The sequence below is a fragment of the Microcaecilia unicolor genome, chromosome 1 (genome assembly GCF_901765095.1).
Source record: "Microcaecilia unicolor chromosome 1, aMicUni1.1, whole genome shotgun sequence".
In the NCBI taxonomy this organism is placed as follows: Eukaryota; Metazoa; Chordata; class Amphibia; order Gymnophiona; family Siphonopidae; genus Microcaecilia; species Microcaecilia unicolor.
The window spans coordinates 366,560,056-366,583,528 of record NC_044031.1 but is presented as its reverse complement, the minus strand read 5'-3'; the positions used below and the strand labels follow the sequence as shown (position 1 = coordinate 366,583,528).

Here is a 23,473-nt window from a genome sequence, read left to right as displayed (position 1 = left end):
AGTTCTCAAATGGTTTGAAGGATTCCTCACCACCAGATCCTATCAAGTAACAACGAATACGGACAGATCGCCACCATGGATACCGGAATGCGGAGTTCCTCAAGGATCCCCCCTCTCACCCACTATCTTCAACCTAATGATGATACCATTAGCCAAACTCCTAGCCAACCAAAACCTTAACCCCTACATATATGCCGATGACATTACGATCCATATCCCGTTCAAAAGTGACTTAAACGAAATAACCAACAATATCAACCAGAGCTTCCAGATCATGCACTCTTGGGCGGACTCATTCAAGTTAAAACTCAATGCAGAAAAAACTCAATGTCTAGTTCTCACCTCCCAATACAACACAAACAACTACCCTACTATAACCACCTCCTATTGCACACTTCCTATCTCAGAAAACCTGAAAATTCTTGGAGTCACCATTGATCGAAACCTTACTCTCGACACCCACGTGAAGAATACAATGAAAAAATGTTCCAATCGATGTGGAAACTCAAAAGAATAAAACCTTTTTTTCCCAAGAAACATCTTCTGCACCCTAGTATAGTCATTAGTAATAAGCCACTTGGACTACTGTAACGCTCTGTATGCAGGCTGTAAAGAACAGACCATCAAAAAACTCCAAACAGCCCAGAACACCGCAGCCAGACTCATTTTTGGAACACCTAAATACGAAAGTGCGAAACCCATAAGAGAGAAACTGCACTGGCTCCCGCTCAAGGAACGAATTGAGTTCAAGATCTGCACGACTGTACACAAAATCATTCACGCAGATGCCCCACTCTATATGTTAAACCTAGTGGACTTACCGCCCAGACATGCCAAAAGATCGGCCCGCAAATTCCTCAATCTGAACTTCCCCAGCTGTAAAGGAATGAAATACAAACAGGCTTATGCTACCACCTTTGCGTACAAAAGCACACAGTCTTGGAACGCACTACCCATGGCCCTGAAAACCATGACCAATCTAACCAGCTTTTGCAAAGCTTTGAAAACACATCTCTTCAACAAAGCCTACAAAAGCCACCCTCAATGAAACAAGTCATTCCTTAAACCACCCAAGTACACCAAAAAACACCTCTCACACGACCTTACCTAACACCTTCCATCTAAATCCTCTTTCACCTCTGATTATGATCGACTGTTTTTTAAATCATGTAACGACGTTATCATATCTATACTCTGTAAGCCACATTGAGCCTGCAAAAAGGTGGGAAAATGTGGGGTACAAATACAATAAATAAAATTTTTAGTGAGGATATCCTGTTTCATGGTGGGTTTATCTTAAATGTTGTAATCTGCCTTGGGAAGCATGGTGTTATAAAGATGATGGAATATATTGAAATTAAATGGAAATAGAATTAAACTCTCCTTTCATTGGGGCACATGGAATCACATCTTCATCTGTTTTGTAGAAGTTTACCTTTTAGATACATAAATGGATTGTTCTGTTGTTTGAGCATGACTCAGGGACAAGTGGTTATAAGTCAAAATAATAAAAATATTTTCAGTCAAACAGATCTCTCATTTGTTGAAACATAACTAAATGGGCTATAAGCCCCTAATGCAGTCCACTGGTTTTCTTATATTTTGTTCTTGTGATGGCTTATACTACTACTTTCTACAGCACTATTAGAGAAATGCAGCGCTGTACACATTATATGCAGGTACTTTCTCTGTCCCTAGAGGGCTCACAATCTAAGTTTTTGTACCTGGGCAATGGAGGATTAAGTGACTTGCCCAAGGTCACAAGGAGCTGCAGTGGGAATCAAACCCAGGTTGCCAGGATCAAAGCCTGCTGCACTAACCATTAGGCCACTCATCCCAAAACTGGAAATACAGTGAGACAGAATAATAGAATTCAGTAACAATCCAAACTTATTTTTTATGTTATAATCATCTTTATTAAAAGCAAAACATGTAACCCCCTCACTCTCTCCGCAATCTCTGGCCAACTACTTCCGTGACAAGGTCCAGAAGATCAACCTTGAATTCACCACTAAACCTTCTCCTCCTCTTCATCCTATAACCCACTCTCTCAACCAACCTACCCAGGCCTCCTTCTCCTCTTTTCCTGCTATCACCGAAGAGGAATCCGCCCATCTCCTCTCCTCCTCGAAATCCACCACCTGTTCCTCAGACTCCATCCCCACCAACTTACTTAACACCATCACTCCTACTATCACCCCCACCATCTGTCATATCCTCAACCTCTCTCTCTCCACTGCAACTGTCCCAGACACCTTCAAGCATGCCGTGGTCACACCACTCCTCAAAAAAACATCACTTGACCCTACCTGTCCCTCCAACTACCGCCCCATTTCCCTCCTACCCTTCCTCTCCAAGATACTTGAACGCGCCATTCACAGCCGCTGCATTGATTTCCTCTCCTCTCATGCCATCCTCGATCCGCTTCAATCCGGCGTTCGCCCCCTACACTCGACAGAAACAGCTCTATCTAAAGTCTGCAATGACCTGTTCCTCGCCAAATCTAAAGGTCACTATTCAATCCTCATCCTCCTCGACCTATCCGCCGCTTTTGACACTGTCAATCACAACCTACTTCTTGACACACTGTCCTCCTTTGGGTTCCAGGGCTCTGTCCTCTCCTGGTTCTCCTCTTATCTCTCCCATCGTACCTTCAGAGTACACTCTCATGGCTCATCCACCTCCCCTATCCCGCTCTCTGTTGGAGTTCCCCAGGGTTCTGTCCTTGGGCCCCTTCTTTTTTCAATCTACACCTCTTCCTTAGGCTCCCCAATCTCTTCTCATGGTTTCCACTATCATCTTTATGCTGACGACACCCAGCTTTATCTCTCCACACCAGAAATCACTGCGGAAACCCAGGCCAAAGTACTGGCCTGCTTATCCGACATTGCTGCCTGGATGTCCAACCGTCACCTGAAACTAAACATGGCTAAGACGGAACTTATTGTGTTCCCACCCAAACCCACTTCTCCTCTCCCTTCACTCTCTATCTCAATTGATAACACCCTCATCGTCCCTGTCTCATCTGCCCGCAACCTTGGTGTCATCTTCGACTCCTCCCTCTCCTTCTCTGCGCATATCCAGCAGATAGCCAAGACCTGTCGCTTCTTCCTCTATAACATTAGCAAAATTCGCCCCCTCCTCTCTCAGCACACCATTCGAACTCTCATCCACTCTCTCATTACCTCTCGCCTTGACTACTGCAACCTACTCCTCACTGGCCTCCCACTTAGCCATCTATCCCCCCTTCAGTCCATCCAGAACTCGGCCGCACGTCTTATCTTCCGCCTCAACCGATATACTCATATCACCCCTCTCCTCAAGTCACTTCACTGGCTTCCGATCAGATACCGCATACAGTTCAAGCTTCTCCTACTCACCTACAAATGCACTGGATCTGCAGCCCCTCCTTATCTCTCTACTCTCATCTCCCCTTATGTCCCCACCCGTAACCTCCGCTCTCTTGACAAATCCCTCCTTTCAGTACCCTTCTCCACCACCGCCAACTCTAGGCTTCGCCCTTTCTGCCTCGCTTCACCCCATGCTTGGAACAAACTCCCTGAGCCCATACGCCTGGCCTCCTCCCTACCCATCTTCAAATTATTGCTCAAAGCCCACCTCTTCAATGTCGCCTTCGGCACCTAATCACTACACCTCCTCTCAGGAAATCTAAACTACCCCAACTTGACATTTCGTCCTTTAGATTGTAAGCTCTTCTGAGCAGGGACTGTCTTTATTTGTTAATTTGTACAGCGCTGCGTAACCCTAGTAGCGCTCTAGAAATGTTAAGTAGTAGTAGTTGATTAGCTTCATACGGAACCAGTAAACCATCCAACATGGCACAATAAAATTTTTTACAGAGATCATATGCCAAGAACCCTTCCTCTCCCTCCCTATAAGCCCACCTGACTGTTTCCACCCACCAAAATAATACAACAGATGGTACAGATCAGTAGGACTCAAAGCATTTCATAACAAGCACTGCCTCCATTGTATGCAAATCTTTCATGAATATTCATTGTCAATATCCTGACAAACCTGACTGCCTTGGGTAACTCCAGGACTGGGTTATCCTAACTACTATAAGAGGCAGACACGGTCATATAATTAACATAATTTTATTTGTATTTGTGTAATAACTGAGAAATGCTATTAAAATTATGTTACAAAGCATGAAGTTGCCTTGGTTTAACTTCTGCTGTATATCAACCAGTAGTAAATTGAGGCAGCCTGGACAGAGAAATCATATTAATTTGCTAATTCTGTTTAACTTTGGTTCAGTCCTGTAAGTGGTAGAATGCCATCTGGTTTTAATTACTCAAATGTCTAGCTTTTGCTAGACTAGAGGTTAGAAAGGTCAGTGAGAAATAAAACTTTCTTTGTCCTTTTTTTGAGTGACGGATTGTTAAGGCTAGTTCATAGGCATAATAATAAACCACATCTGGATGCCATTCTAAGCAAGGCATACTGGACAGTCTCGAGGGGATCAGCAAGCAGGCAGTTTTAAAAGATTAGGCTGAATGCTGTTTAGAGAGAAGGAGATAGTTTAGATTTAAATAATTTCTTGATAATTTAGATTCTGTCTTATAAGGAATTCTGATTTCTGCTTATTTTAAAATATGTTTTATTCTGTTTACTTAATAAGTTCTATTTCTCTCTGTAAAATATCTTTTTAATTCAGTCTTTGTCTGCAGTTTAAGAGGTCATCTGGTTTCAATTATCCACATTCCTAGCTAGTTCTGTGTATGAAGCTAAAGGTGAAAGAGGTCAGGAAAAGTCAACTCTTTTCCTTGATTGATTATAGCTAAGTGTAGGACTGGCCCCTTAATGAATGCCAGAGTCCAGTTAGCATTTTAAGTTATGAAGTTAACTGGGAATCTGAGAATTTAATAATAATAAAATGCAGGAGATAGGTGCCGCATTGTCTAGTTTGAGAGGCCCCAGGTCGTAGGTCAGTTTAGGAAATATTTGAAACCTATGTAACTGATATTTTAAGAAAAGTGTAGAGATAATTAGTTCAAGACAAGGTAATCAATCTATTCCTTACCATCTGGTGAGAAAGGGGGGCTAGAGGGGTTTAGAACCATGTATAAATGAGAACAGAAGCAGCTTACGTTAGAGAGAAGGAGCCAAAAGAGGAGACGAGATAAGACACAGAGAGCTGAAGAGAAGGAGAGGGCTAGCGCTGATGTCCTACTTTATTTGCTGGCAAATAAAGAAGATTTCTCTCTCATTCTGGTGTGTGGTATTTGACTCCTGAAGTACCATAGATTCTGCTAACAATAGTGGTAATTCCTGCATCAAAATATTAATAAACAATATTAAGTGCATTTTTATAATTATCACTGCATTCTTCAAAACAGAAGGAGCAAGTTCTCACAAACCATCTTTCTCTGTTGATCTAGGAGGCACAGGAAAAAAAAAAAAAAAAAGCTTTCAAATGCTCTCTGGTTTCAATCTAATACGTGTTAAATGTGGGCTATGAATGTCATAAATAGATAAAATCTCAGAATGTTGAGCACCTGTTTCTCATAACATGTCTTTTAGTGGCCCATTACCAGGAGAAAAAAAAAAATCTTTGTTCCTGTAACCAGCCCCTCCAACTGACCACTGAATAAGATTTATAACACATTACTACTCTACCTATGAAAAGTTATTCCGTTATTATACTTTCTCTGTGTACATCTGTATGCTGTACAAGCTGGCATGTTTGAAAATATACGTGAGATTAAATAAAAAATGCTACCAACAATAAAGACCGACAACGTGGATGCAGCAGCTCACAGGGTTGCTTGCCTTGTTTTGAGTGAACGGGGATGACAGCTGCGCTGGGAAGGGGAAAGTTAGATTGTCCTAATTGGTTTCAGCGTTCTGACATCATTTTATCTCCTGTCTATTAAACCTCATTGGGCTAGATAGCCTCATACCGTCTCCTGTTCTCAAACTAACCTTCTTGACCACACCACACCTGAGTGACAACATCTGCGGTACTGTCTAGGCGAAACCAACCGGTGCCTATTTTACAAAAGTCTGCTCCTGCTGACGTCAAAACCTAGCAAAGCAGAGGCTTTGACTGTTACACATTTTTAACATAGGCTGGCTTGTTGTGGGTCTTCACGTGGCAGGGCTGGGAGTCTTTGCTAGCTATGGTATTTAATTTTTAAAGTGAATGGGGAGGGGTGGAGGGAAGAGGAAATGCACGCCCACTGGAAAATTGCCTTCTGGCTACACCACTGGTTCAAAGGTCCAAAAACCAGCGTTGTTAATATCAAGTCACCTCTTTCCACTGTTTAAAATTATGCTCATAACATAAAACAATCATACCAAATCGTAAAGGAACATTCTAGTCTGGAACATAATTAAAAAGAGATCTTTAAAAAAGTATTAATAACATTGTCGGGTTAATATTCAGGTAATAAATCTGAGTGTTTATCTGCGTCTTATCCAAGCATATAGGTAAAGTTGAGACTTCACGTTTGAGATAGATTTTGAGATAGATTTTATTGTATTGTGGATGGATATTGTTCTTGCGATTCTCATACTAAAATAGTTATCACCAGGCGGCGCTGCTTAGTAGGCCATACACCTTTTATGCATCTATATCGAACCTCTTCTACATTTTTCCTCGTCTCGCTTCCTACCGGAAGTCACTTAAGTCACGCTTACAGAACAGGCTGTATGCGCCTGCGCCTGCTATAGGTTGTTGTGGTTGACTTGAGAAGAGTAGACGCACGCGCAGTGCACTACAGAGCTGTCGTCTGTTACGGGGGGGGTTCAAAGAAGTACCGGCCTGTGGCGCTTTCAGATGCCCTGTCGCCTGGAGGTCGGCGGGTTGTCTGTGTGGCCGACGCCATCGTTTCTGGTGGTTGTGTTATTGCGTCTGTCTGTCGTAGGAGAAACGTAGCAGGTGAGTGGGGCAGCAGTGTTAGACACCAAGGTGTCGCAGAACGTTCCTGTCGGGGGAAGGGTGGGCTGCAGGTGGGCACCTTTTTTCTCGAATTCTTATGGCACTGGAGTATCTACCATCTGGAATGTGTGAACGTTCCGGTGAGGGGGCGGGGTCTTGTCCCCATTCTTCTCTACGGAAAGTATTAAGAGTTGGTGTATGGTGTTTCTGATAGGGTAAGAATGTGATGCTTGTCACCTCCGGTTGGATAAAATTGTAACCCAGAGATGTGCGTTATAGAAGCTAACTTTTTTCAAAATGATTGGTGGTGCTAAATCCAATGGAAACTGCCCATCCTTGGACACACAAAGTTTGCTCAATAATGAACTGAAGACCTACCTTAAAAAAAAAAGTCAATAGTTAACTACATAAGATTCTGATGTTCTGTACCACCGTCTTCTAACTATAAAACACTACTGTAACCTTTCCTAACTGTAAATTCTAAGTCACATTGAACCAAAACTTACTTTTGGATACAAACATAAATATTGGGGATACTCAACACCCACAGAGCTGGCTCCTATGTGTGTGTTATCTGCAGTGTTCGCTTTCCACACCTTTGTTTCTACAGGTGGCTTGGAAAATGTTGGTAGGTTTCTGAGCAGCAAAGTTTCTCCTGAGATACTTTATGTGATTGGTTAATGAGTTTGAGTGCTAGACGAGTGATAAAACATTTTCCTGTATATCAGATCCTGAATGTTTCTGTTGGTCTAGGAAGAAGATTTGCCTTACGCCTTTTTCAAGGCAAATTGTATTCAAGTGTAGTGAACACTTCCCTTATCTTCAGAGGGTTTACGATCTGTTTGTACCTGATTCATCGGAAGGTTAAAAGATTTGCTTAAGATCACAAGGGCAGGAGTGGGGTTTGAACCCTGGCTTCCCTGATTCTTATCCTGCAGCCAGTCAGGATCCAGCAGTTAGGAGTAAAGAGCAAGATATGGGCTCTAGATGTGAATTCATTCAGGCTGTTTTTCTGTGCTGTGTCCAAGGCAGAGGTCTTTATTTTTTCAAGTAGGGATACTATTGCAAAAAAGAAAATAATAAATTGTGAGAGCCACAGCTGTTGCTGAACAGAGTGGATGATGTGCTTTTTCTCTTTCTCACATGTTCTACTTTGGCCCCCACAAATACATAGTAACATAGTAGATGATGATAGATAAAGATTGGTACCAATCTGCCCAAACAAAATAAACTCATAGCATAAAGTATGATACTATATATGCGTACTTGATTGGTCCTTGCCAATTTCAGGACATAAACCATAGAGGTTTGCCTGGCACTGGCCTTGTTCTCGAATTACTGAAGCCCCACTCCAGCCCATCCAAATCTGTCCAGCCATGATCAGGGCACAGTCTGTGGAAGTCAGCCCGGTACTGGCATTTTTTCCCAATTACTGGAGTTGCCATCTAAACACCGTTAAGTTTCTTCCATACAGATTCCTTTGTTTATCCCATTAATTTTTTGAATTCTGTTATCGTTTTCATCTCCATCTCCTCCCGTCGGAGAGCATTCCATGTGTCACCATCCTCTTTGTGAAAAAGTACTTCCTGACATTATTCTTGAGTGAGCCCCCTGCATCCTCAAGTCATGTGCTCTAGTTCTACTGCCTTCCCGTCTCTGGAAAAGGTTTCTTTGTAGATTAATACCTTTTAAATGTTTGAAAGGTATTATATCATCTCTACCTCTCCTTTCCTCCAGGGTATACATCTTCAGGTCCTCAATCTTTCCTCATACGTTTTGTGGCGTAGACCCCATACCATTTTCATTGCTTTTCTCTGAACCGCATCAAGTCTTTTTATGTTCTTTGCAAGGTATGGCCTCTAAAACTGAACATAGTTCTCCAAATGAGGACTCACCAACGACTTGTACATGGGTATCAATGCTTTCTTTCTGCTGCTAGTTATATCACTCTCTACGTAGCCTAGCATCCTTCTGGTCATGGCCACCGCCTTTTCGCATTGTTTTGGTACCTTGCTATCCTCGGACACCATCATACCAAGGTCCCTCTCCTGAGCTGTGCTTATCAATCTTTTTTTTGTTGTTGTTAATTTATAGAAGTCTTTATTGACTCTTATCTTGTACACCTCCATTGGATTTCTGCATCCCAAATGCATCACTCTGCACTTCTTTGCATTAAATTGTAACTGCTATACCTTTTACCATTCTTCTGATTTTTGGAGATCTTTTCTTATGGTTTCTACTCTCTCTGGGTTATCCGCTCTACTGACTATCTTTGTGTCATCTGCAAAAAGGCAATTTCCTTCTAACCCTTCAGCAATGTCTCTCATGAATATATTAAACAGAATCAACCCCAGTACTAACCCTGAGGCACTTCACTACTCTCCTTTCTTTCCTCAGAGCGAATTTAATTTACCACCACCCTCTGTCACCTGTCAGTCAACCAGTTTCCAATCCAGTTCACAACTTTGGGTCCTAAGTTCAGCCCTCTCAGCTTGAGGAATTGAATCAAAGGCTTTGGTGAGATCCAAGTAGATTACATCTGGTGCATGTTTTTTTTTATCCATTTTTTGGTCACCCGGTCAAAGAAGTCAATCAGATTAGTTTGTCAGGATTTTCCTTTGGTAAAGCCATGTTGCCTTGGATCCTGCAACCCGTTGTATTCTAGAAAGTTAATTATCTTTTTCTGTAGCACAGACTCCATTGTTAACTTTCAGATTTTCAAGTTGTTTATAAATGCTTTCTTCCGTGAACAGTGCAATATCCATTCCATTCCCAGATATACCCTTGGCAGCCGACTGCAGTCCTTTTCCAGGATTTTCCTCTGTGAGCATTGAAGAGAAGTATTTCTTTAGCATGTCAGCTTTATTCTCATCACTTTTGATATACCTGTTCTCAGTATCTTTGGTGATCCTAATATTGTTAATTGTATAGAATATTTGCAGTCTTGTAATCTTAATTTGATCAGTAGTGGTCCAACACATGAAAAGGGACATGTTCTTAATTGTTTAATTAGTAGCTCGACTCTTTTGATAGATTCTAACATCTGGTCTGCTGTTCCATGGTCAGACCATTCTCAATTATTGTTTAACTTCAAGTTGTCTCAAGAAACCATTTACATACTCTAAACAAAAACCATTTTGACTAGGAGAAAATCGATAGTAATAGTTATTGGTTTGAAATGCAAGTATGTCTTGATACTCCCAATCTTAATAACTCTCTGAAATCTTGCTGGGACTTGGCAACTTTATCTGTTTTGGATAATATATCTCCTTTGCAACCTGAATAGTAAATTCTCACAAAAATTCACCATGGTTTAATTCTGAATTAAAAACTTTAAAACTTAGTTGTCGAAAATGTGAAAGACTGTGGCGCAAGACCAATAAATTTAGAGGATAAACTGGCATGGAAATCTATCTATTAAACAATATAAAAAAGGGTTATCGAAATCCAGGGAAAAAATCCAGGGAAAAAAGTATTATATAGCCAGTTGATAAATGAAGGTAACATTAATAGCAACAAACTTTTTTCATTGGTGAAATCTCTTACAACCATGTCTAATAATTCTTTAGATTCTTGCATGTTTGTACCTTTGGCTCAAGATCTAGCAGATTTTTTTTTTTTTAATAATGTACTAAAGATTCGTGCTGATGTATTGACCAGCACTATTGATGAAATGGTTTATTAATTCGATTCTTCAGCTTTGTTAGATGGAATTAAGTCCAATCAAATTTGGGATGCTTTTACATCGTTAACTGATATGTTTGAATCTTTTTTTTTATTTTTTTATTGCATATAAAGGAAAAACAACTAAAAACAGTGAAGGTGTACATAATAAGCGAAAGGCTAGAATTACAGCCCGCAGCCCCAAAGAACCACATTGGCGGCGAGAAAGGCCCACCTGACCAGGTCGCAAAGCAGTAGAGGGCCCAGCACGTGGTCGCTTGACAGACGGAGAGGGACCACACAGCAACAGATGAGCCTGCCTGATTCAATCTGAACCAGGAGCTGAAACCACAGCCGAAACTAACCGGTGGAAAACCGGCGGTCCAACCGACCGGCGGAACATCGGCGGTGCAAGTAGAACTACCAGAGTTCCAGCGCGGACAAAGACCCAACACGCATCCCCGACCCGATCGTAACCCAGTTGTGCCGAACTGACTGACGGCCTCGTGGGGGACTGCCGCGAAGTCTACCACGAGGTCTACTCCTCTGAACCCGGGTCGAACTGAGCTTAACAAATATACCAGAGGGCCCCGGCGCACATACCGTCGAGAGCGACCCGAGGACGAACCCTCCGAAAAAGCCCGAGAATCTGACCCCCACTGAGTGGATCGAACCGAGACTCCCCAGACTGAGGACCGAGATTGATCCACATCGCTGAATTCAATGGCAGCGAGAATCGACTCCCAGCCCAAAGCCCTGCGCATGGACAACCAATGAGGTTAGTGGAAAACTAACTACAAACTTCATAACCGATGTGCAGGCCTGCCCACTGATTGTCACAAGCCTGCACCCCCGACTGGTAAGGACCACCCGAGACTGCCGGAGAACCGAGGTAAATCACAAGTATTGACCCACCATGTGGCTGATGAACACCCTGGTCGGACCATGACCAAGTACACCGGACTCACCAAATGCTCTGCTGGCTTTCTTTGCTCCCAATTGCATGCACCGCTAGATTATCTTAACTGCATGCACAGCTCGCAGCTAAAAGTCCTTCACTCTGCTTTCCTTTGCTTTAAATAGAAAGCAAATAAACTGACTCGCCTAATAGAACTGTACTCTACACTGTTTGAATGTAAATGCATTGAATTCCTCATAAACTGTTGCCTGCACCACTAGTAGCCCAAATTTAAATGCAATTATCCCACTTTGCTTGTTCTAATATGCTTTAATTTTAAATGCAGGCTTACTCCCATGTAACGCTTATTATTATGCTGAACTGTAAATGCAGGCTCTATCGCACTTTGATTGTTCTAATATGCTTAATTTTAAATACAGGCTTACATTCATGTAACACTTATTATTATGCTGAATTGTAAACGCAGGCTCTGCTTTGATATGATTAACTGCTAAGCATAATTAGCATGAATTGATGCTAAGCCTAGATGAAACTGCAGACCCTGATTCGCTTAACTGTAAACTAGCAAACCAATCGTAATAGCGCCTTAAACACTGACATGATTACCTGCACAACAATCCTAACCATCTACGGTCTCACCTTACTCACACACGGAAACACAACCCACGACCCAGACAACAACAAACCCATAACTCACAAATCATACATCACTAACATACACAAAATGTCCACCCCAAAGAACATACATAACGACCCAACCACAACACACCAACGCTGTGTACAACCTATCAACAGCCCACCAGACCAAAGACTCGACAACCAACCAAAAGGAAAACACTCCACATACGAAAACCGCAAACTAACAGAGAAACAAAAAAACAATAACAAAAAATTCAACCAACGAGGAAACAGACATCTAATAAAAAAAAAAAAAAAATAAGCACATCGAACCCCCCAATGGAACCATACCACACAATCCAACTAGGATACATCAATGCAAGATCAGCAGTAAGCAACTCAGTAGATATACTAGACTGGATCACCACAGACAATCTAGACCTCCTATTCATTACAGAAACCTGGTTCCACAGCCCTACAGACCCAGCCATCTTAGAAACATGCCCACCAGAATACAAAATCACCCACTGGACAAGAAATGGAAAACGAGGCGGCGGAATAGGCATTATTTACAAATCCGAGTTTACCATCACAACCACCGGTGAATCCACCTCACCTCAACTTGAAATTGCCTCGACCAGAATCAGTCACCCAAACCTCCAAGGACACATCAACGCAATCCTATTCTATAGACCACCAGGTAAATGGCAAGACGCCCAAACACAACTCATGGACTTCATCTCAAATACATGTGTCCTTGCCTCAAACATCCTCATAATAGGAGATATCAACTTACACCTCGAAGACGACACCTTAACAGGCACACGAGAGTGTAAAGAATTTCTAAAACTTTGGGATCTACACGCACCTAACACTCAACCAACACACAAAAAAGGACACACACTAGATATCATCACACACAAATTTGATCTAGACTCAACAATCCTACTTACAGACACAAGATGGGCACCAACACTTTGGTCAGATCACCATAAAGCAAATGTCTCCCTTCACTGGCAAACAACAAATAGAAACGCAATCAGCAAACCTGAACGAACAACATACACCACGAGAGGAAAAATAGATCCCACAACATTCTGGCAACAGATCTATCAAAACGAATGGCCAACGGATACAGACACCATCCAATTCCTCCAAACATGGGACGATATATGTAAAACAACATTAGACAAAATCGCCCCAGTCCAAACCAGAATAGCACACAGGAAAAAAACAAATTCCTGGTTTACCGAAGAACTGAAAGACCTTAAAACACAAGTCAGGAAATTAGACCGCGCTTGGTACAAGAAGAAAGATGAACAAACACTAATTGCCTGGAAACTACTTCGGAGGAAATACAAATACACCATAAAACAGACTAAACGACTACATTACAAAACAATGATTGGACCAAACTACAAAGACACACATAAACTCTTCAACCTCGTGAATAAATTGCTAGACACCACGCCAGTTACAAACAACAACAAAGACGTACCAAGTGTAGACAACCTTGCGAAATACTTCGAAGAGAAAATTATACAACTACGACTGAAAATACCCACCAGCCCCAATGAGTACACCACACTCCTAGACTGTCTAGACCCAGAAGATGGAATATACCCAGCAGACAGAACTTGGACCGCATTTGAATTAATATCAGAAGACCTCATCTTTGAAACACTCAAAAGATTTGCCAAATCCTACTGCAAACTAGATGTATGCCCAAACAACCTCATGAAATCAGCCCCTCAACAGTTCATAATAGACCTAACGAACCATATAAACTCCATGCTACAAAACGGACTTTTCCCAAAAGAAAAAGGAAAAATTTTACTTACTCCAATACCCAAAGACACAAAAAAAAGTGCAAGCGAAATAACTAATTATAGACCAATTGCATCCATACCACTAATAACCAAAATCACCGAAGGGATCGTAACTAAACAACTCACAAACTATCTAAACAAGTTCTCGATACTGCATGACGCCCAATCAGGATTCCGATCGAACCACAGCACAGAAACAGTTTTAATTACCCTAATGACCAAATTCAAACAAATCATCGCAACCGGCAACAACATACTCCTACTACAATTTGACATGTCAAGTGCCTTTGATATGGTCGACCACGAAATCCTACTACATATACTTGAATACGTTGGCATCGGAGGCAATGTCCTAAACTGGTTTAGAGGGTTCCTAACCTTGCGCTCATACCAGGTCACATCAAACTCAACCACATCTGCAGCATGGACACCAGAATGTGCAGTACCTCAAGGATCACCCCTTTCACCAACTATTTTCAATCTGATGATGACACCCTTGGCAAAACTTCTATCAAACCACAACCTCAACCCGTACATATATGCTGACGACGTAACAATATATATCCCTTTCAAACAGGACACAAAAGAAATCCTCAACGAAATCAATCAAAGTTTACAAATCATGAACACCTGGGCTAATGCATTTCGATTGAAATTGAACGCAGAAAAAACCCAATGCCTGATACTTACCTTCCAATACAACACTAATGAATTCACCGCAATAAACACACCAAACCTAAACCTTCCAATTTCAGAAACCCTAAAAATCCTTGGAGTCACTATTGAACGCCATCTAACACTTGAAACCCATGCAAACAACACAACCAAAAAGATGTTCTACTCCATGTGGAAACTGAAGAGAATAAGACCTTTCTTCCCAAGATCCGTCTTCCGCAACCTAGTGCAATCACTCATACTCAGCCATCTTGACGATTGCAACTCACTATACGCAGGCTGCAAAGAGCAAATACTGAGGAAACTTCAAACAGCCCAGAACACTGCAGCCAGACTCATTTTCGGGAAACCAAAATACGAAAGTGCGAAACCACTACGAGAGAAGCTACACTGGCTCCCACTTAAGGAACGCATCACTTTCAAAGTATGCACACTAGTCCACAAAATCATTAATGGTGAAGCCCCAGCCTACATGTCCGACTTAATAGACCTACCACCCAGAAATGCCAAAAGATCGTCCAGAATTTTCCTTAACCTCCACTTCCCAATTTGCAAAGGTATAAAATACAAAGTGATGCACGCATCAACCTTTTCCTATATGAGCACGCAAATCTGGAACAAACTACCACGTAACCTAAGAACAACCTATGAACTAACCAACTTCCGCAAACTACTAAAGACTCATCTCTTTGAAAAGATCTATCAAAAGGATCAAAGCACATGAAGTCCACACACACTGTTGGCAACGCATCAACACATTCTCCTAGCACATCTATCCCCATAATTCTAACACATCACATTCTCCTAGTATACCTATCCCCATAATTCTTACACACCTAACCTTTTTTCTCATCACTATTGTTCTTTCCCCCTTATCGATACCTGGACATTTGTTTTAACTCAACTCCTCATAATGTAACCATAATCATATAATAATTTATTGTAAGCCACACTGAGCCCGCAAAAAGGTGGGAAAATGTGGGATACAAAAGCAATAAAATAAATAAATAGAAGTCCGTCAATCCTGTTCTCAAAACTCCCCCCCCCCCCCCCCCCAATCTACCTTCTAATCTAATATACATTGATCAAGTTACATATTCAGCAAATTACTGCGGGCTTTAGAGGACAGAGTCAGCCAAAAAGGCTCCCAGGTGTTCTGGAACTGCTTTCCCCGTGCATCTTCTAACGTGGAAACACATTGTCTTTCAAGGCGCATCTGGTATAGCATCAATGAACGCCACCTTTGCCTACTAGGTTCTACTGTAATATGGCCTTCACACCAAACAGCACTGTCTTTTATAAACAAATTGTTTTAAGCCAGTAGGAACAGATGATGTGTAGCTATAGCTACCAGGTAAGAGGAGAGGATTCTGTATAATTGTACAATCCCAGTAAGTTTGGGTCGTTTGCAGTATTTCTTTCCAATAGTCTTGTACCAAAGGACGATGCTAGAACATGTGGGCGAGCATTGCTGTGCTGGATCCACATTTCCTACGTGTAGGTGTGGATGTGAGGGTCGTCCTGAAAGCCCTTGTGGCAATATGCACAGACGTAAGGCAAATTCATAGAGCATTTCTCATTGGTCCATAAATAACACTTTCTTATGGATGTTTAATATGTATCGTTCCAGCAGAGTCTCTGGTAAGGTGCAATTCAAGTCCATTGACCAGTGGGGGGAAGGCCGACAGTTGCTCAAAAGCGCATGGTTCGGGATAAGGTATCTTTCAAAGATATCACCAAAACAGGGAAGATAGGGTATCCTGATAGTGAGGTTGCAAAAGAGACCGTAGTAGATCAGGTGTCCTTAAATAAATAAAAATAAAAATCAGACAACATAGTAACATAGTAGATGACGGCAGAGAAAGACCTGTACGGTTCATCCAGTCTGCCCAACAAGATAAACTCGTATATGCTATTTAATGTGTGTACCTGACCTTGATTTGTATCTGCCATTTTCAGGGCACAGACCGTAGAAGTCTGCCCAGTACTAGCCACGCCTCCCAACCAATGGCCTCGCCTCCCACCACCGGTTCTGCCACCCAATCTCCGCTAAGCTTCTGAGGATTCCTTCTGAACAGGATTCCCTTATGTTTATCCCACACATTTTTGAATTCCGTTACTGTTTTCATCTTCACCACCTCCCGCAGGAGGGCATTCCAAGTATCCACCACTTTCTCTGTGAAAAAATGCTTCGTGACATTTTTCTTGAGTCTGCCCCCCTTCAATTTCATTTCATGTCCTCTAGTTCTACTGCCTTCCCATCCTCGGAAAAGGTTCGTTTGCGGATTAATACCTTTCAAATATTTGAACGTCTGTATCGTATCACCCCTGTTTCTCCTTTCCTCCAGGGTATACATGTTCAGGTCAGCAAGTCTCATACGTCTTGTAACGCAAATCCCATACCATTTTTGTAGCTTTCTTTGCACCGCTTCAATTCTTTTTACATCCTTAGCAAGATGATAAAACATAAGAGTAGCCATACTGGGTAAGACCAATGGTCCATCTAGTGCCCAGTATTCTGTTTTCCAAACAGTGGCCAACCCAGACCACAAGTACCTGGCAGAAACCCAAATCGTGGCAACATTCCATGTAGAACCTCAAAGAATAGCAAGATTCCGGAATCCTAAAGAGTGACAAGATTCCGTGCAGAATCTCAGAGTGGCAATATTCCATACTATAAATCCCAGGGCAAGCAGTTGCTTCCCATGTCTGTTTCAATAGTAGACTATGGACATTACCTCCAGGAATTTGTCCAAACCTTTTTTAAACCCAGATACACTAAACACTGTTACCACATCCTCTGGCAAAGAGTTCTAGTGCTTAACTATTTGTTGAGTGAAAAAAATACTTCCTCCTATTTGTTTTATGTTTCAACTTTTTTATTGATGAGTCAATCTAATATACATAACCAAATAACTTCAAACTCCTATTTGTTTTAAAAGTATTTCCATGTAACATCCTTGAGTGCCCCCTAGTCTTTCTACTTTTTCGAGTAAAAAAACGATTTACTTCTTGTTCTACATCACTCAGGATTTTGTAGACCTCAATCATATTTCCCCTTATCTGCCAGTTTTCCAAGCTGAAGAGCCTTAACCTTTTTAACTCATACGAGAGGAGTTCCATCCCCTTTATCATTTTGGTTGCTCTTCTTTGAACCTTTTCTAATTCCACTATATCTTTTTTGAGATAGTAACCAGAACTGAACACAATATACTCAAGGTGCAGACGCACCATGGAGTGATACAAAGGCATTATAGTATTTTCTATCTTATTCACCATCCCTTTCCTAATAATTCCTAGCATCCTGTTTGCTTTTTTGGCCACCGCCACACACTGTCACGGTTGTGCCCATGTTTTGTGCTCTCCTTCCTCTCGCCACCTGGTGGCTGCAATGGACTGTCTGGTTATTGTCACCCGTTCTAGATTTCAGAACGGTCCGGATCTTCCGGGCTGCCAGACTTGCTTGGATTGAACCTACACAGCACCCGTAGTTGCCTGGTGATTGCTGCAGCTTGAGCCTCAGCTGCTGCGGGGCTTATTAGTCAGTTGGAAATTCTATGCCTTTGCATCGCCTTAGGCCCTGGTATGTTGGTGCTTGTTGCACTTCTGTTTAAGTTCTTGCCTGAGATTCTTGTTTGTTTCTAGTTAGGCTGTGTGTAGTTTAGATTAGGTTGTTGTTTGTTTGCTAGTCCTGTCTCTGGGTTATAGTTTTGTGTTTAGTCTTTGTCTGTTTATGTCTTTGTGGCTGCTCTGTAGCTTTCAGTTCTGTGTCTTATCAGTGTTTTGTTCTCTGTTTTAGTGGCTGCTTGCAGCTTTCAGTCCTGCCCTTTAGCTTTCCCTTCCTTGCCCTGCTGCCCCTGTATGTTCCTTTCCTCTCTGACCCACAGTCCTAGTTCAGCCTAGTGGGTATCCAGTCCTGCCTTGCCCAGTAAGTCCTGCCGGCCACTTGCAGTCAGGGGCTCAACTCCTGGTGAAAGGCGGCCAAGTGCAGGTGAAGTTTAAGTGTGCCTGCTCTGCTTATTCCTGCTTGTTTGCCTCTGCTGCAACTCCAGTCTGGGGTTCCAGTCCTGTTCTGCCTACTCTCCGGTGTGGGATGGTTTTGCCAAGGGCTCGCAAACCTAGTTCCAGCTTTGAAAACGTGACACACACTGAGCAGAAGATTTTAGCATATTATCTACAAGGACGTCCAGCTCACCCTAAACCGGATCATCATATACGGGACTCGGACCGTACAAATCAGCCCTGCACCGGCCTTAGTTGATGCAGCCAGAGTTACCATCTAAGCACCACTTGACATATGCAACCCTTTAAGTTTTTTTTTTTTTTTTTTAAATATCATTTATTTTCTAATTAGAGATCCTCTGTGTTCATCCCACGCCTTTTTGAATTCCGCCACAGTTTTTTTTTCTACCACCTCCCTCGGGAGGTCATTCCAGGTATCCATCACCATGAAAAAGAATTTTCTGACACTACTCCTAGGTCTACCACCCCACAACCTCAATTCATGTCCTCTAGTTTTACCACTTTCTCTTCTCTGGGAAATATTTGTTTGTATATTAATACCTTTCAAGTATTTAAATGTCTATCATATCTCTCCTCTTCCTCCTCTCCTCTAGGGTATACATATTCAGGTCTTCCAGTCTCAAATGTCTTTTGGCGTAAGCCCCATATCATTATTGTCACCTTCCTTGTCATCAGCAGCAGATGAATCCATTAACTGATGGGTTGTATCCGCCTACCAGCAGGTGGCGATAGAGAACACTGAAAAACCACAGTGACCGTTGGACGGCTAGCCCCCAACTGCCTTCAGTATTTCTCTATCTCCCAGCAGGTGTGGACGTAGCTTGATCAGCTCCTAGATTTCAGACTGCCTGCGGTGGCTCCTGTGCTTTGCCAGTTGAGCAGGGGTGTTGTGGCTGGTGGTGCCCACTAAAGGCATATAGGTTCGCCCTTTCCCTGCCTTACCCATTCCCCACCCCCCCGCCTCCCGGAGTCCCTCTGTTGCTGCCTGCCTCCAACTTTCCTCACAGCGTTAAAAACAAACAAACAAACTGTGTGGCTGTTCTGAGGCTTTTTCCAGAGATTCTGGTTCTGTGCAGGTTGACTGGAGCTCATTGACTCGGTCTTCTGAGGTGAGAGTGGTGCCCAGCTCCTCCGGGGAGGTCCCGCGTTAAAAACAAACAAACTGTGTGGCTGATCTGAGGCTTTTTCCAGAGATTCTGGTTCTGTGCAGCTTGACGCGGACGCCGTTCCGAACGGGGTAAGTTTTGGTGCAAAGCCGCCATTTTATTGCTATATTCCCGTCCTGTGAAAAAATGGACAGTGGCTGCTGAAGGATTTAAGCGCTGCTCCCATTGTGGTAAACGCAGATCAGCAGCGGGGCTGTGTAAAACGTGCTTCTTAGACGCTCACGCTAGTTTGAGCATACCGAGCGATGTTTCTTCCCGCTCGATGGAGCTGGCAGCGGGCGCCATTTTGGAAGCGCCGCATGCCTCGACCCTCGCGGTTGCGGAGGAGTGCAGGGGGATGCCTTGTTTAGAGGCTGCCAGAGGAGCTCCTACATCCGTTTCTCCTAATTTGGAGGCGGAGGGTCAGGGTGGGTTTTTCTCCCCTGAGTTTGTGCTTTTAATGCATAAGGCTTTTATGCTGAAAAGAGCTCTGCCGCAGGTGTCTGACATTGCGTTGCCTCCTGGCTTCCCTCCGGGTGTTGATGCCCCAGGGATGACTTCAGAGGTTTTCCTCCCCCGAGCGTTGGAAACACGCTAAATATAGACAGGTAAATTCCCCGTCTGAAAGTGGCGCATATCCTCCCCCACCTCGTGGTTGGGCTGTGGAGATTCTGAGGGATCTGGCAGACCCTCAGGGACGGATGATCCAGAGGAGGGTGCCTGTTTGCCACTGGATTTGGATGATCCCAGTGTGGTCCGGATTTTCCACCACGACGAGCTGCCAGCTCTCATTACTGACGCCTTGCAGGCCCTCTCGATTGGTGATCCTGCTGAAGGCGAGGCCTCCCCTGTTAATTTTAGGATGGCGAGTACTAAGAAGCCTACTCGGGCCTATCCTCTGCATGACTCCATCCAAGAGCTTATTTCTGCTCAGTGGTCTGACCCTGATGGGCCTTTGAAAGTGGCCAGGGCTCTGGGTCAGCTTTACCCTCTGCGTGAGGAGCACTTGGTCCGTTTGGGGATGCCTAAAGTGGATGCATTGGTCACGGCAGTGACAAAAAAGACCACTCTCCCAGTAGAGGGAGGAGTTGCTTTGAAAGACATGCAGGACTGGCGGCTTGAGTCCGTGCTGAAGCGGTCCTTTGAAATTGCGGGCCTTGCCTTGAGGGCGTCTATTTGTAGTTCCTGTGCAGCCCGGGCATGTCTTTCCTGGCTACAGCAGGCGGTGGAACAGCCCGCCGATGGTGCAGGCCCCCTTTCTGAGGTTGCCCCGCGGATGGAGTCAGCCCTGTCATTTTTGGCTAACGCCTTGTATGATCTGGTCAGAGCTTCGGCTAAACAGATGTCTGTGGCGGTGTCCGTCCGCCGCCTTCTTTGGCTGCGGCATTGGGCGGCTGACATGGCTTCTAAGCAAAGACTGGTGAGGCTACCCTTTCGGGGCCTCCTGTTGTTTGGAGAGGAATCGGAGAAGATTGTGAAAGACCTGGGGGAATATAAACCCCAGAGGTTACCTGAGGATAGGCAGAGGCCTTTTTCCAAGGGTTCTGTGTTTCCCTCCTCTTCCAGACCTCACTTCCGTGAAGCTTGAAGGTATTGCCCGGGGTGCTTTGCTGGGCTTTCTCAACGTGCCCGTTTTCAGCAGAGGAACTCCTTTCGCTCGGACAAACATTCCGCAGGGGCCGGTTCAAGGCCAGGAGTTCAGGGGCGTCCTCCACAATGGTGGAACGCCGGTCCACTCCTCCTTGCCTGCAATAGGAGGATGTGTTTCCCTCTTTCTAGAGGAGTGGACCAAGATTACCTCAGATCAGTGGGTCCTGAACCTGATCAGAGAAGGTTACTGACTGGAATTCGGTGCCCCGGTGAGAGACGTGTTTGTGGAGTCCCGATGTGGCACTGCTGTAAAACGGGTGGCGGTAGAGGAGCCCTTACAAGTCTCGCTGCACTTTTGAGCGGTGATCCCGGTGCCTCCCGCCGAAGGCGGGTCTTTCATGCGGTTCCTCCGCTTTGCAGTGTTGGGAAAGCATTTTCAGTTTCAGGTCTTGCCTTTCGGCCTAGCCACAGCTCCCCGTACCTTTTCCAAGGTAATGGTGGTAGTAGCTGCCTGTCTCAGGCGAGAGGGTATCAGAGTTCACCCTTATCTCGATGACTGGCTCATCAGAGCGGACTTGGCAACCGAGAGTTGTCTTGCCACAGCCAGGGTGGTGGCGGTCCTGCAGGCACTAGGCTGGGTGGTCAATATCCCCAAAAGTCACCTGCCCCCCTCTCAGACTCTCGAGTATTTGGGGGTCTGGTTCGACACGGCATCGGGGTTGGTCTTTCTCCCTGACCAAAGGTGGTGCAAGCTTCAGAATCAGGTCCGTCTGCTCTGCGGATGCCTTGCCCACGAGCTTGAGACTTTGTCCAGCTGCTGGGGTCGATGACGACCACCTTGGAGTTGGTGCCTTGGGTGAGAGCGCATATGAGACCTCTGCAGATTGCCCTGCTTCAGCAATGGTCTCCGATGTCCCAGGAATATCAGCACAGACTAACGTTGCTCCCTGCGGCCCGGCTCAGTTTGGAGTGGTGGTTCTCCGACAGGATGCTGCGCCAAGTAATGCCTCCGGCGCTTCCTTCCTGGTGCCTGGTGATAACAGATGCCAGCCTTCTAGGCTGGGGAGCGCATTGCCAAGGAAGCTATGCTCAGAGTCTGTGGACACCCGTGGAAGCGGGGTGGTCCATCAATTGCTTGGAACTGAGAGTGATATTCCAGGCTCTTACGGCCTTTCAAAAGGCTCTGAAGGGGCTTGCTGTCCGGGTTCTGTTGGACAGCACGACAGCGGCGGCATACATAAATCTTCAGGGCGGCACTCAGTGCAGGGCCCTAGCTGCGGAGGCCGCTCAGATTTGCCACTGGGCCGAGATCCACCTGCATCTTCTGTCAGCAGCTCACAAAGCAGGTCAGAGCAACGTGCAAGCAGATTTTCTCAGCAGGCATCAAATCGACCCGGCGGAATGGGAACTGGCAGAAGAAGTTTTTCTTCAGATTTGTGCCAAAGGGGGACACCCGAATGGCATCAAGTGCAAACACCAAAGTACCTCGCTTTTTCAGCAGAAGGAGAGATCCTCACTCGGCGGGATTGGATGCTCTGGCTCAACCCTGGCCCTCGGGCCTCCTGTATGTGTTCCTTCCTTGGCCCTTGAAAGGGCGAGTCCTACTGCGGATTCCACAGCACCGAGGTCTGGTGTTTCTCATCGCTCCAGATTGGCCAAGGCATCCGTGGTATGCGGATCTCCGCTGGATGTTGGTGGACGCTCCGGTGCATTTGCCCCTGGTGCCGAACCTGTTGGTTCAGGGTCCGGTGTCTATGGAAGATCCCTGCCGATTTGGTCTTACGGCCTGGCTATTGAGAGGGCGCAATTGAGAGACAAGGGCTACTCTGACAAGGTCATCTCACTCTCTTGCAGGCCCGCAGGCGGTCCACTTCTGCAGCTTATGCTCGGATCTGGCGCAAATTTGAGGCGTGGGGTGTTTCAAAGGCGATCACACCCACGCGGGCTACTGTCTCAACTGTGCTGGACTTTTTGCAGGAGGGCTTACAAAAAGGCCTGGCTTACAATTCCCTGTGGGTGCAAGTGGCAGCATTATCATGCTATCGAGGGAAAGTCGCTGGCTTGTCCTTTGCTGCTCATCCGGACATTGCCAGATTTCTCAGAG

At 44.4% G+C, this 23,473-nt stretch overlaps 1 protein-coding gene across 2 annotated transcripts in view; it reads left to right on the top strand.

The window, feature by feature from the left end:
* The first annotated feature begins 6,698 nt into the window (after positions 1-6,698).
* The window catches only part of LOC115474405 (uncharacterized protein DDB_G0271670-like), a 655,547-nt gene continuing 638,772 nt past the window's right edge, over positions 6,699-23,473 (top strand). For both annotated transcript variants that reach the window (XM_030209864.1, XM_030209856.1), the window contains exon 1: positions 6,699-6,907. The gene's annotated coding sequence lies outside the window, so the exon portion shown is untranslated. The remainder of the gene's footprint in view (positions 6,908-23,473) is intronic.